This window comes from Mesocricetus auratus, unplaced genomic scaffold (assembly GCF_017639785.1).
Source record: "Mesocricetus auratus isolate SY011 unplaced genomic scaffold, BCM_Maur_2.0 Super-Scaffold_100010, whole genome shotgun sequence".
NCBI lineage: Eukaryota > Metazoa > Chordata > Mammalia > Rodentia > Cricetidae > Mesocricetus > Mesocricetus auratus.
The window spans coordinates 82,115,995-82,128,796 of NW_024429194.1; the positions used below are offsets into that span (position 1 = coordinate 82,115,995).

At 48.6% G+C, this 12,802-nt stretch overlaps 1 protein-coding gene across 1 annotated transcript in view; it reads left to right on the forward strand.

Annotated features, from left to right (window-relative positions):
• The first annotated feature begins 12,744 nt into the window (after positions 1–12,744).
• The window catches only part of Nfam1 (NFAT activating protein with ITAM motif 1), a 42,389-nt gene continuing 42,331 nt past the window's right edge, over positions 12,745–12,802 (forward strand). Inside the window, exon 1 of the mRNA XM_040754093.1 lies at positions 12,745–12,785. The gene's annotated coding sequence lies outside the window, so the exon portion shown is untranslated. The remainder of the gene's footprint in view (positions 12,786–12,802) is intronic.

Here is a 12,802-nt window from a genome sequence, read left to right on the forward strand (position 1 = left end):
ATCCTCCTGTCTCAGCCTCCTGAGTCCTGGGATTATGAGTATGAAACCCCATGCTGTGCTGCTGCTATTGCAGCCTACCCCTCCCCCATCTCTCCTCCCCTTCCTTCCTGAAGTACTGAGTCTCTGTCCATGCTTGGTTCAGGACTGAGTGAGAGGACCTGCCTCAAGCTTCATTTGAAGATACTTTCCAGGGGCAAGAGTACTGGCTTCTCTCCCCAAAGGACTTGGGTTTGATTCCCAGCACTCGAATGTCAGTTTACAACTATTTGTAACTCCAATTCCAGGGGACCCAACACCCTCTTCTGCCCCCATGGGCACCAAGTACACATGTAGGGCATATTCAGACAAAGCACCCATACACTTAAAATAATAAAACAATTTGGAAAAAATAAATCAGTTCTTAGCAAAGCCAGGATTCTTGGTTGACAGCCATTTTCCTCGAGACTTCCTATCAGTTGCCTTCTGAAGCTTGGGCGGCTAGGGAAGCATCCTTGCTATGGGTACATCTTTCTAGCTGCTTCTGTGTTGGTCTTTTTGTCTTTTGTAACGCATGGTTTCTCTCTAAGGGGGGGCTCTTCTACCAAAGTCTCAAAAACTGTCATCCAATGAGGGATGTAGCTTGGTGGTGAGGGCTTGCCTAGCAGCCTAGCTGGCACAAAATCCCGTGTTCCATCACCAACACACACACACACACACACACCAACAACAACAGCAAAGAAAAAAACACCTCTTAGGCATAGTTCTTTCAGCATTTCCTTTCCCCTTGTTTTCTATAATGTCACCTTTTTCCCCCTTCTAGAGACAAGGTCTCTTTTTGGTAGCTAGCCTTAAACTTGCTATGCAGCTAAGGATGACCTTGAATTTCTGATCCTTCTACTCCCACCTCATGAGTCCTGGGATTACAGGTATGCAACACCATGCCCAGTTTAGTCAGTGCTGGGGCAAAATACCTAATAAGGCAACGAAGGAAGGAAGGAAGGAAGGAAGGAAGGAAGGAAGGAAGGAAGGAAGGAGACTTACTTTGGCTCACAAGTTGAGGGTACAGCTTTGTCATGGAGGGGAAGGTGTGGCAAAAGGAGCTGGAGATGACTGATCACAGTATATCAGCAGCCAGGAAGGAGAGAAATGAACAATATCAGCCCATTTTCTCCTTTTATCCAGTCCCCTGACTCAGCCCCTGACGGTGCCTCACAGTTAGGATGGGTCTGCCTGCCTCTGCCTCCAAAGCACTGAGTTCAAGGGCATGTGTGCACCAGCACTGGCCGGCTACCCCTGGAATTCATACTAAGCCGTCACTGTGCCTTCCCGTTTTAAAGACGGTGTTCTGAAGTTTAAAAATATTTTTATATTTTGCATTATGGATTTTTTTCATATTCTCCAGTTCACAATTCTTCCTTTACCTGTGTCCAATGTAGCAGGCAGCCTGTCCTGAGTTGAAAATGGCATTATTTGAATGTTTGTTTCTAGAAATTCTATTTGGAGCTTTTTTGGTTTGTTTTATGGTTTTATTATGAGAATTGTCACATGTGTATAGAATTAGAATGGAATGGTTAATATCTGTATGCTCAGTAGCCAATAGTTTTCTCAGACCCACAATGATCTTGCTAAACCCTTCCCACAGCCCCTCCCACAGTCCCACCGCTCCTCCCACTGCTTCTATGCCCCTCCCACAGCCCCTCCTACAGACCCTACCGCAGCTCCTGCCCAAGATCGTTTTGAGATTTTAAAATCTCAGACACACTACAGGATGTTAACGTTTTAACATTCTTCAAATCTCAACAAAGTGCAGTGGTTCATGTCTGTAATGCCAGCTCTTGGGAGCCTGAGGCAGGAGGATCTTGAGTTTGAGACCAGTTTGGGTTAAGGATGAGTTCCAGACCAGCCCGGCAGTGGTGGCACATGCCTTTACTCCCAGCACCTGGGAGGAGGCAGAGGCAGGCAGTTAGAGGCCAGCCTGGTCTACACAGTTCTAGGACAGCCAGAGCTACACAGTGTCTCAAAAAATAAATAAAGCCGGGCGTTGGTGGCGCACACCTTTAATCCCAGCACTCGGGAGGCGGAGGCGGGCAGATCTCTGTGAGTTCGAGGCCAACCTGGTCTACAGAGCGAGTTCCAGGCCAGCCTCCAAAACAATACAGAGAAACACTGTCTCGAAAAAAAAAAAAAAACAAACACGTTCAAGTCTGTTTATTCTCATTTAATAATGTGTTATTCTTTTATTTAAAAAATTAAGCGGGGGGGGGGGCTGGAGAGATGGCTCAGAAGTTAAGAGCACTGGCTGCTCTTCCAGAGGTCCTGAGTTCAATTCCCAGCACCCACATGGTGGCTCACAACCATCCATAATGAGATCTGGTGCCCTCTTCTGGCTTGCAGGGATACATGCAGGAGAAATGATGTATACATAACAAATAAATCTTCAATAATTAATTAATTAATTAATTAATTAATTAATTAAGCCGGGCATTGGTGGCGCACGCCTTTAATCCCAGCACTTGGGAGGCAGAGGCAGGTGGATCTCTGTGAGTTCGAGACCAGCCTGGACTACCAAGCGAGTTCCAGGACAGCCTCCAAAGCCACAGAGAAACCCTGTCTCGAAAAACCAAAAAAAAAAAAAAAAAAAAAAAAAATTTATATTTTTCAACCAGGTGGTGGTGGCACACACCTTTAATCCCAGAACTTGGGAGGCAGACACAGGTAGATCTCTTGAGTTTGAGGCCAGCCTGGTCTACAGAGGAAGTTCCAAGACAGCCAGGACTGTTAAACAGAAAAACTCTGTCTTGAAAAACTAAAGCAGGGGCTGAAGTGATGGCTCAGAGGTGAAGAGCACTGCCTGCTCTTCCAGAGGACCTGAGTTCAATTCCCAGCAACTACATGGTGGCTCACAACCATCCGTAATGAGATCTGGTGCCCTCTTCTGGTGTCTAAGCATAGAATACTATATGCATACATAACGAAAAAGAAAAAAGAAAAACTAAAGCAGACAAAAACAAACCAAATCAAAAATATTGTTCTGGCATCTCACAGTTTTGAGTCTCTAACCTTTATTTGTGGTCTATTGACATCCAAGATGACTGCTGGCTGAGAGCTGATATTCTAAAGGGGGGCATGTTTCCCATGTGAGCATTGCTTGCTGCTGAGATCTAATGGTGCTCCCCTCCCCAGCCATTGACATCTACTGGCCCAGGCGGTCCAGGGCTAGCACCTGCCTGCGTTTTCTTCTCTTGGCTTAGAATCCCAGAACAAACTCGGAGTACACATTTGGACCTTACCTGCCCCCACAAAGCTCACGAATGAGGTTTGGATTCCGGAGAGTGTTCTTTCAAACTCCCCACTGCTCTCTGCCTGTGCCATGATAAACAAGCTCCCTTGTTATCGCTCTGTGCCGGGGGAGGTTTTCTCCTAACCCACTCTTTGCTAAGCGATCAGCCCTCGCAGGAGTCTAGCTTTGCAATGAGGCATAGTTTCAAGGCTTCCCCTCCTGTCAGCCGAAGACCTTATTTCCAGTCTCAACACGGGTTTTGGAACCAAGGTCCCCGAGTTGCCGCCTCTGCCTCTCCTCTCTCCTCTCGCATATCCTTCCCCCAGGCACTGTGGGGCTGAATCATGTGATCGGCTCTCGGGTTTTCCCTTCTTTGTTTCCGGTCCCTTGGGATACTGTTTTTTCTTGCTTGTTAACTCAGCCAAGCACTGACAGGTTATTTATTTATTTATTTGGTTCTATTTTATGCAGCTATTTTTCTTTTATCTAGTCCTCCTATGTCATTGTGTGGTGGGGTGTAGAGTTCATGTGAGCGTAGTAAAGGAATTTTGTCTGTATACATTTTACTATGAAAGTTGATTTCACTGGTTTGGGTTTTTTTTTCCCTGATTGCAATTTTAAAAAAAAGGATGGGTTGGAGAGGCAGTTTAGTGAATAAATCACTGTCGACTCTTCCAGAAGAACCAGGGTTCAGCTCCCAGCCCCCACCTGGCAGCTCACAGTATTTGTAACTCCAGTTCAGGGCTTTTGGTACCTCTCCTGGCCTCCTAGGGCACTGTACACACATGGTAAGCAGACAGACATGTAGGCAAAACACCCATACATATAAAATAAAAATAGACTGATATGCTAGGCAGTGGTGGTGCATGCCTTTAATCCCAGCACTCAGGAGGCAGAAGCAGGCAGGCCTCTGAGTTCGAGGCCAGCCTGGTCTACAGAGTGAGCTCCAGGACAGCCAGGGCTACACAGAGAGAATAAATGAATAAATAAGTAAATAGATTGATATGATTATCATAGCATCATGCTGACACCAGACACATCAGTTCCCAAGGCAGGGGTGCACTTAGCTCTTGGACCCTTCTCCCAGCTAAGGATCTTGAACTTGAATGGGTCTCCCGCATTACACAGAGGCAAGCCTGCTTAAGACCCTGGGTTCAACCCGATCACACCATCAGTCTGAATGAAGTCCCTACAGAGCCTGTGAGGACAAGGAGTGTTCCTTTGGCACAGTCAGGAGTGCCAAAGTAGGTTTTGCTGAGTTAACTGGAGGCCAGTGTTCTGGGCTGTTTCCATTTTGTAGGAACTTCAGAGTCCTGCATTTTTTTCTGTGATGTGGCCTCTGTGCCAATTTTTCTTTGTAAAGAGACAATATAATCTATCACCCTGATTTGTATGGTCACCATTAAAATAGCTAGCCAGCAAAAATAACTTGAGTGGATCTAGCTCAGTTCCTTTCCTGGCAAGGAAGAATATATGAGATAGTAAATTTCTCCTGTTGCTATACAAATCTTTGGCCCTGTTCATACTCCCTGCTTGGCACTGTTGCTGGCGACCTTGGCTGGCTCTGCTCCAAACCATCTTTGGACTCTGCTGCCAAACTGGCTGGAGACAGTGCCGTTTGGTCAGGTCTGGTCTTTACCAAAGCCTCTGTCTCCCAAGGGATAGGATTACAGGTGTGTGCTACCACCTCTGAACTGTTTACTGAATTTTTAAAAAGGTATGCGTGTGGGTGTTTTGCCTGCATGTATGTTTATGCACTACACGCATGTTTATGCACTACACGCATGCAGTACTAACAGAGGCCAGAAGAGGGTGTCGGATCCCCTGGAACTGAAGTTAAGACAGTTTTGAGCCATGTGGCTGCTGGGAATCAAATGGGTCTATGGAAGGGCACCCTGTGTCGTTAACCACTGAGCCGTCTCTCCAGCTCCACCCGTTTTTAACTATAAGGGAATTATAGGGATGGGGGAGGGGCTGTTCTGAGTTGTCACATCAAACGTCTCCCTGTTCCTCCAGTGCTCTGCCCTGTCTGTTGGCACTTATGACTTGAACCGATTGTCCTAACTGGGACACCCCTGCTGCCTCCTCCCCCCACCTAGCTGCTGTCCTCAAGGCTGAGTTCTAACTTTGTCTTTACTGGCAAGTTTCTCTGACTCTCAAGTCCCAAGGTCCCCGCTTACAAATGTCATTGCTCCAACCACACCATGCCGACACATCAGTTTATCAGATTGTCTCCTCTGGGTGTATCTTAGTCACCTCAGCAAGAGCCAATGCTGGTGCCTGGCCCTCCACATTTGACTTCACCCCTCGCCCTACTGAACTGCAGGCCCTGTATAGCCAGTGAGAATATATATTGTCCACACAGGCTCATGGAAGATTCCAGAAATGTGTGGTTATAGCCCCCCCCCTTCCTTCTACTCTCCCCTTCAGCTTTTTCTTAATCTCTGAATTAACAATTACCAATTAGCAATTTAGCAAGAACCACCTTCCTTGTCTTTCTGGAATGCTTCTTCTACCTTTGGGGGGGGGAGTGGGGGAGGTGACAGAGACAGAACGAGAGAGGGAAAGGCCAATTAACATTCAGCTAAGAGAGAAAATGATTTCTCCTATCAGCAATAAAAACCGACAGCTCTATCAGAAAATGAGCCGGGGGAGCCACAAAGCCTGGCAAGGCAGGGCGCCTGCAGCCCCGGCAGGAGTAATGGAGATGGCTGAGGGCAGGGACCGCTTCTAGAGTCAGGGGACCACCAAAGGATGCGCCTGGGGAGCCCGGCGGCTGCCACTCTGCTCCGGCTTCTGATCCTGCCCTAGGCAAGAGGACCAGCGCTGTGCGGGTTTTATCCCTGCGACTCGGAGCTGCCACTCTCCTGCCGGCCTCTCCCCACGCACTCGTTTCCCCTAACCTTATCATAAAAGGAGGCCACGTGGTGTCTATTTATGGCAGCGCGGTGGTCCGGGGAGAGGAGGCTCGCAGCGTGCCAATTCCGAGAGCTGATGAAATTGCTCCGGCCCTTCGGAGCTTGCCATGCGGTGAATGAATAAACGATGTGGGGGCAGGGCCGCGGCTCCCACTGCACCTCCATCTGACATCCAAGTTCCTTCCTCAGAGCCTCGGGGGTGATTTGTGTTATCAATCAGAGCTGCGGAACAGATCCAGCTTCCTCGAGCCCCAGAGCAAGAGCCCGAGATGAGAGGAAGGGCAGGGGAGAAAAAAGGGGGGGGCACCCTCGTTTGGCTTGAAAGAGAAGAGGGGTCCGTTTGCAAACTACAACTAAATTTCTATTTGATATATAAGTAGAGTGGCTTTAAAAAGAGGCAAGGAGGAGGCCAGGGAGAGAGGGAGGTGTCAGTGGGTTAGGGGCTGGCGAGATGGCTCAGTGGGCTCTCGCTGCCTAGCCTGAGGACCCACATTTGATCCCTCCCTCACGATGGAAGGAGAAAATTGATTCCTGAAAGTTTTCCTGCCCTTCACAGGATCCCCCTCCCCCTCCCTCTGTACCTCCTCCCCTACCCCCTCTTCTCACTCTCATGGCCCCCTCCCCCGCCCTTCTTCTCCCCCCTCCCCCCACAATAAATATTAAAAAGTAGTATTGCGTATATCGCCTGCTTTCATCTTCGGGCTTTGTACACAATCCTGCACCTGTGACAGCAGTGAAACAGAGTCAGGGGTTAAAAAAAAAAATGCCCAAGCATCCTTGTGCCTATCACAGGAGCGGGCAGAAGGGCCATCTCAGCAACCGGAGCTCTTTCTGGCAGTGGTCTTCAGCCTCCAGGTCAGCCTCGGCAGCGGCGGCAGCAGCAAGACGGACAGCTCTGGCTTCAGTTTTCTGGTTACCCCTGTGTGTTTGTTGAGCAAATGCTCCTGTAGCAGTCGACGTTGACCTTGAACTCAAATCCTGGCTGAGGAGGACCTGGGTGGAGACTTTCCTCCTCCTGCCACCTCCCAGGTACTGGTCCATATGCTTCTGAACTTGAATTTTTACCCCCTTTGGGGTCTTAGTACAATAGATACAGAAAGGTGACGGAGTCAGGACCTTTGACACCCAAGAACTGATTCCAGATAAAACCGACAGTAACCTCAGATCTGCATGTGGAGGCCGTGTCCTTGATGGTTATTAGGAGACATCGTTTAGAGCCGGTAAGATGGCTCAGTGGGTAGAGGCACTTACCACCAAGCCTGACAACTCGTGTGTACATACCCACGTGCAGACACACGTCCCTGAATATAATTAAAAATAATAAAAAGAAATCTTTAAAGTTCAAAGTTATCTTTGGGTGTATAGTGAGTTTGAGGTCAGTATGGGCACCTGTCTCAAAAAAGAAAAAAAAAAGACAGGCAGGCAGAAAGACAGACAGACAGACACACACACACACACACAGAGAGAGAGAGAGAGAGAGAGAGAGAGAGAGAGAGAGAGAAACGCATGGATTTACGTTTATTTTCCAGCTTAAATATTTAGGATGACAGAGTTTATACATATTCTCTTTGATTTCATATTTGTGTCAAGACCTCCATGGCTTTGGGATTGACCTGGCTGGGACGATGGGGAATTAAGAACCACAGGTGCACACACTTACAGAAAAGCAAGGACTATGTGGCCTAGGCACTCTGATGGAGCCCACCCGCAGCTGGAAAACCCAGTTGGTTCATTACGCACAGCATCAGTGAGGATGAGGGGCGTGCTAGCTAATCTGTGGGAAGTCTCTGCAGGGAGCAGGAGGTCTCGGGTGGTAGTCCCAGGGAGGTGGAAGCTGCAATCCATAATGTCTGCACACCTGGGTACTTGGACCAGAGGAAGGCTTCACTGTTCCCCTGAGCCTGACCTGGGGAAGGCCTTACCATTTGCATGAGTCCGAAGCATGCTCACACCAGTGATACATATTCTCTCAGGACTTAATTTGTCCCACATACTGTTTTCTTTTTCTCTCACGCTGCAAATATTGTTTCCTAAAATCTCTAACGTGATTACTTCATTTATATGTAATAAACTACACAATATGCACCATATTATATAACACAGCATGTTTAATTTACACCCTGTATTTCAGAATGATGCCAATATGATTTCTGAAGTCAACTGAAGATCCCTCCTCCGCCCTTTTTGAACATCTTTTGGGCATCCGCCTGAAACGAGTGGTTAAATTATTATCTCCTCAAAATAGCTCCTGTCTGAGAAATGGAGCCGCCAATTTTATACAGTTACACCTATGTGTTTCATTTTGCTCTTTTTAAAAGGGGGATTATGTTTTTTCATTTTGGTTTCATTTGGGTTTATAATCTTTCCCTGCAGTACTGAGACTCAAAACCAGAGTCGTGTGCTAAGCAAATACCCTGCCCATGAGCTACAGCCCCATCTGGCTTATAATTGAAGTGTCCACACGGATCCAAAAGAATTGGTAAGCAGGGGGTATTTGGAGAGAACTAGCTCCGTTCTCCCCTCTCTGCCCTGTTCTCTCTTCCTCATTGTGTGACTTTAGTTTTTGGTTGTCCTTGGTTTTTGTTTTTTTGTTTTGGTTGTTTAGTAAAAGCACATACATTTCTACTCTTGGCCACCGCTCACATCTTAGTTAAACAAGAGCACACAGTGCAGGTATTTCTCTTCTGGTTACATCGGTGCTACTCCAGAGTATGACTTTACAGAAGTGAAGGAGGTGCAGGCATAGTGTCAAGTGCCCAGCGAACAGGTTTACATGCTGCAGCTTTCTGGGCATTGTGAATGTCCCTTATGTACACACAGGGGTCGTCATGGGCCGTTAACTGAGTGCTGGCCGTGAGCCAGGTGGTGCACCGAATGTTGGCCATCCCGTGTGTTGCTGTGTAATGGATGACACCGAATCTCAGCTTCAAGCCACACACACAGGGCCTCACTTCTGTGCGTCAGGAGCCTGGTGCAGCTCTGCGGGCCCTCTGGCTGTGGGCCTCACATCTCCAGTCACCTTGGGTAGGGCTGTCTCCATGTTTCACCTCCACATTGGGCCTCTGTTGCCCGTGGCCTTTGCTTCCTTGTCGTGGTTGTCTCTCTGTATGCTAGCTCACAAGACAGCATCCAGATAAGCGGCTGAGGGTTGGGGTGTAGCTCAGCTGGAGGAGTGGCCTGGCATAATGCAGGCCCTTGGTTCCATCCTCAGAGCTGCAAAAATTGAGCGTGAGTATGTGTGTCTGGAATCCCAGCACCCAGGAGGTGTAGGCAGGGAGACCTGAAGTTTAAGGTTATCTTCAGTTACAAAGCAACTGTGAGGCCAGCCTGGGCTACATGAGACCCTGTTTCAAAAAGAAGACTAAACTACTTATCGGGAGAGGAAGGGGCAGAAGAAAGGAGACGGAGAGAGGGAGAGAGGGAGAGAAGGAAAAGAAAGAACCCCCAGCAAGTCTCCTTTTGCACCCTCAGAGGTGAACTCCTCCCCCTCATTCTGCCCTGTGCTCTGGGGCCGAGGGAGGAAGTGAGCCCAGGACAGGGACACAAGGCACAGATGTGAGTGCAGGAGCCAGGCACGCATCCCGGGCTGTACTTAATAGTCACAGCAGCCTCGGGAGGGAGGGCCTTCTATCCCCAGCCCCAGGTAAGAAAGCACACACGGAGACGGTGGGCCTCTCACCAGGGTCCCAGAGCTGGTGGACAAGAGAGGTGGAGATCAGCTCATCCGTCGATGGAGTGAATGAATGTCAGGTAGCCGGACAACCCAGTGGGCAGGCAGCCGGCTTCATTATCTCTTCATTACCTAGATTATGAATCAGTGAAGTAAGAGTCTTCAGTACATTTGGCTTTCCTTGAAGTCAGAAACTCAAACTGGATCACAGCCTAGAAACAACCAGGAAGAGCTAGCTCAGGCCGTCAACGGAACAGCCTCAGCTTCATGGTCATGGTCCTCACACCTCCTGGCCATCTGTGTTTCTGTATTAATGTGAGCACTTTCTTTTGTGTGTGTCTGTGTTTCCACATGTGTGTGTGCAGAGGTTCACATACATGTGGAAGCCAGACATGACACCGGTGTGGCATGTCATATGTCTTCTTCAATGGAACTCTATCTTACTATTTTTTATTTTTTGTTTATGAGTGTTCGCCTGCTTGTATGTGCATACACTGTGTGTGTGTGTGTGTGTGTGTGTGTGTGTGTGTGTGTGTGTGTGCAGTGCCCATGGAGGACAGAACTGGGCATCAGATCTCTTGGAACTGGAGTTACAGACAGTTATGAGCTGCCACATGCATGGGTGCTGAGAACCAAATCTGGATTCTCTGTAAGAGCAACAGTTGTTCTTAACTTCTGAGCCATCTCTCCAGCTAGTCCATCTTGTCTTGAGACAGGACTAGTCAGTGAATTTGAAGCTTAATAGTTCACTAGACTGGGGGGCTGAGCACTAAGGATCCTCCTTCTCTGTCTCCCCAGAACTGGGATTACAAATGCATGCTGCCATGATTGGATTTTGACGATTCAGACTTGGGTCCTCATGGATGACACTTTACTGACTAAGTCATCTCCCCTGCCCTAATGTGAACATCTTCAGTACCTAATACCTATTCAGATGACAGCTCTGTGACAGCAAAGAGCTCATGGTCTTGTCTACCAAATCTGGCCTATGCTCAGCCAGGTCCTGGTCACAAAAAGTGTGATGGTTGATCTTTTCGTGTGTGTGTGTGTGTGTGTGTGTGTGTGTGTGTGTGTGTGTGTGTGTGTGTGTGTGTCCCACTGGTCAGGATTGATCCTGCCAGTTCCTGGAGAACTCACCTCTTGCCTTCCTTCCTTCCTTCCTTTTTCTTTCTTTTTTAGTTTTTTGAGACAGTGTTTCTTGTGTAGCTCTAGTTGTCCTAGAACTCGCTCTGTAGACCAGGCTGGCCTTAAACTCACAGAGATCCGCCTGCCTCTGCCTCCCGAGTGCTGGAATTAAAGGTGTGTCCTACCCCGGATGGGCTTGCACTACAGTTTCTAACACTTGCATATGATGCTGTCAGTCCTCGTTTCTGAATATTTGGGGACCGCCTAGGGATCTGTCTGAACCTTGCCCACTGCCCTTCCTCACCATCTGGCGGGACTTTTTGACATGCCCATCTTTCCCTCCCACTCTGATGCTGACCCATCGTGGTTTCACTGCCTCCCCAGCCCATAGTAGGACTCTATCTTAATCAATTTTAGGTCTTTGACTGAGGACCTAAGAGTACTGAGCCCAAGCCTCACAAAACACCTGCAGAGTGGAGGTTGAAAGGGAGAGAGGGTGCCACTGGGGAAGGGAGGCTGAGCTGAAGAGATGGGTCTGTGAAGGGGCTGCACTGAGGGGACCAGGCTGAGCTCCTCATGCTGTGGGCATCTAGAAATCAGTGTGTGTGTGCAATAGTGGGAATCCTGGAAAAGAAGCCTTCTACAAGCTGTCAGCAATGAGCCTTTTCACCAGGGCTGGGGTCTGAGCAGGGAGCCTTAAGACTCACTATGTTCCCAGACTGGTCTGGAACCCGCAGCAATCCTTGGGCTTCTGCCACCCCAGTGGGGGGATTACAGGCTTGAGCAGGCAGCAGTGACTCTCCACATCCTCTCAGCTGAAGCCCACGGTGAGCACAAGCTGCTCAAATAAAAAGGACTCTGACCTCCACCACCACTCCAACCTTAAGCCTCCAAGGACCTCGCTTGGCTCAAGCACGTGGCTTTTCTGTGGCGTGTTCTATTCTGAGTTTTTCTGTGGCGTGTTCTATTCTGAGTTTCCCTCTGGAAGTATCAGTTCTCCACCCGCCATCACAGCTGGAGGATGCCTTCCGGAGCTATTCCTTCCTTAATCTGAAAAGACAGTACTGTCCCTGTCCCCTCCCTGTGCTCCTGATGTGGCCTGAGAACCCTCGGGCCATGCTTTTCTCTCCAGTAGGGACGACTTGCAGGCTGTCTGAGACCTCAAAGGGACTCCAGAGAAACAGATCACCCAGATGGGAATGTCCTAGCAGCTGCATTCAGAATCTCCCAGGCCAGAAAACAGCTCGTGCCTTTTCACCTGGAGAACAGATGAGTGAACCCTGCTTCAGCCACACAGGGGCCATAAAAGAAGCCTGTAACAAGGCAGCAGACGGCTGCTATGCAGCAGCACAGAGGGACAAGTGCGGTAAGTGAGAGGGCCAGGCTCGGCTGTGCCTGTCACGGGCACTCTGAGACGGTGTGGAAGGTGGAGCAGGCCGTGGTTGCTGGGGGAGAAACAGGGAGACTTGGGGCTGACGGAACGTTATGGATTGTGACCGTGGTCGTGATTACATGACTCTGTGCATTTGGCCTAGAGAACCAAAGGGAGTGATCTGTTTAAATGTAAACACGCACATATGTATGTATTTTTAAGGTTGAAAGCAATTTGTCTATGTCTCAGTGTACTTGCTTCCCAGCACGAATGAAGTCCTATTATTTATTTATTTTTGTTTTTTTCAAGACAGGGTTTCTCTCTGTAGCCCTGGCTGTCCTGGAACTCACTCTGAAGACCAGGCTGGCCTTAGATTTACAAAGATCCACCTGCCTCTTCTTCCAGAGTGCTGGGATCAAAAGACTGTGCTACCACTGCCAGGTAAGAATTTACTTTAT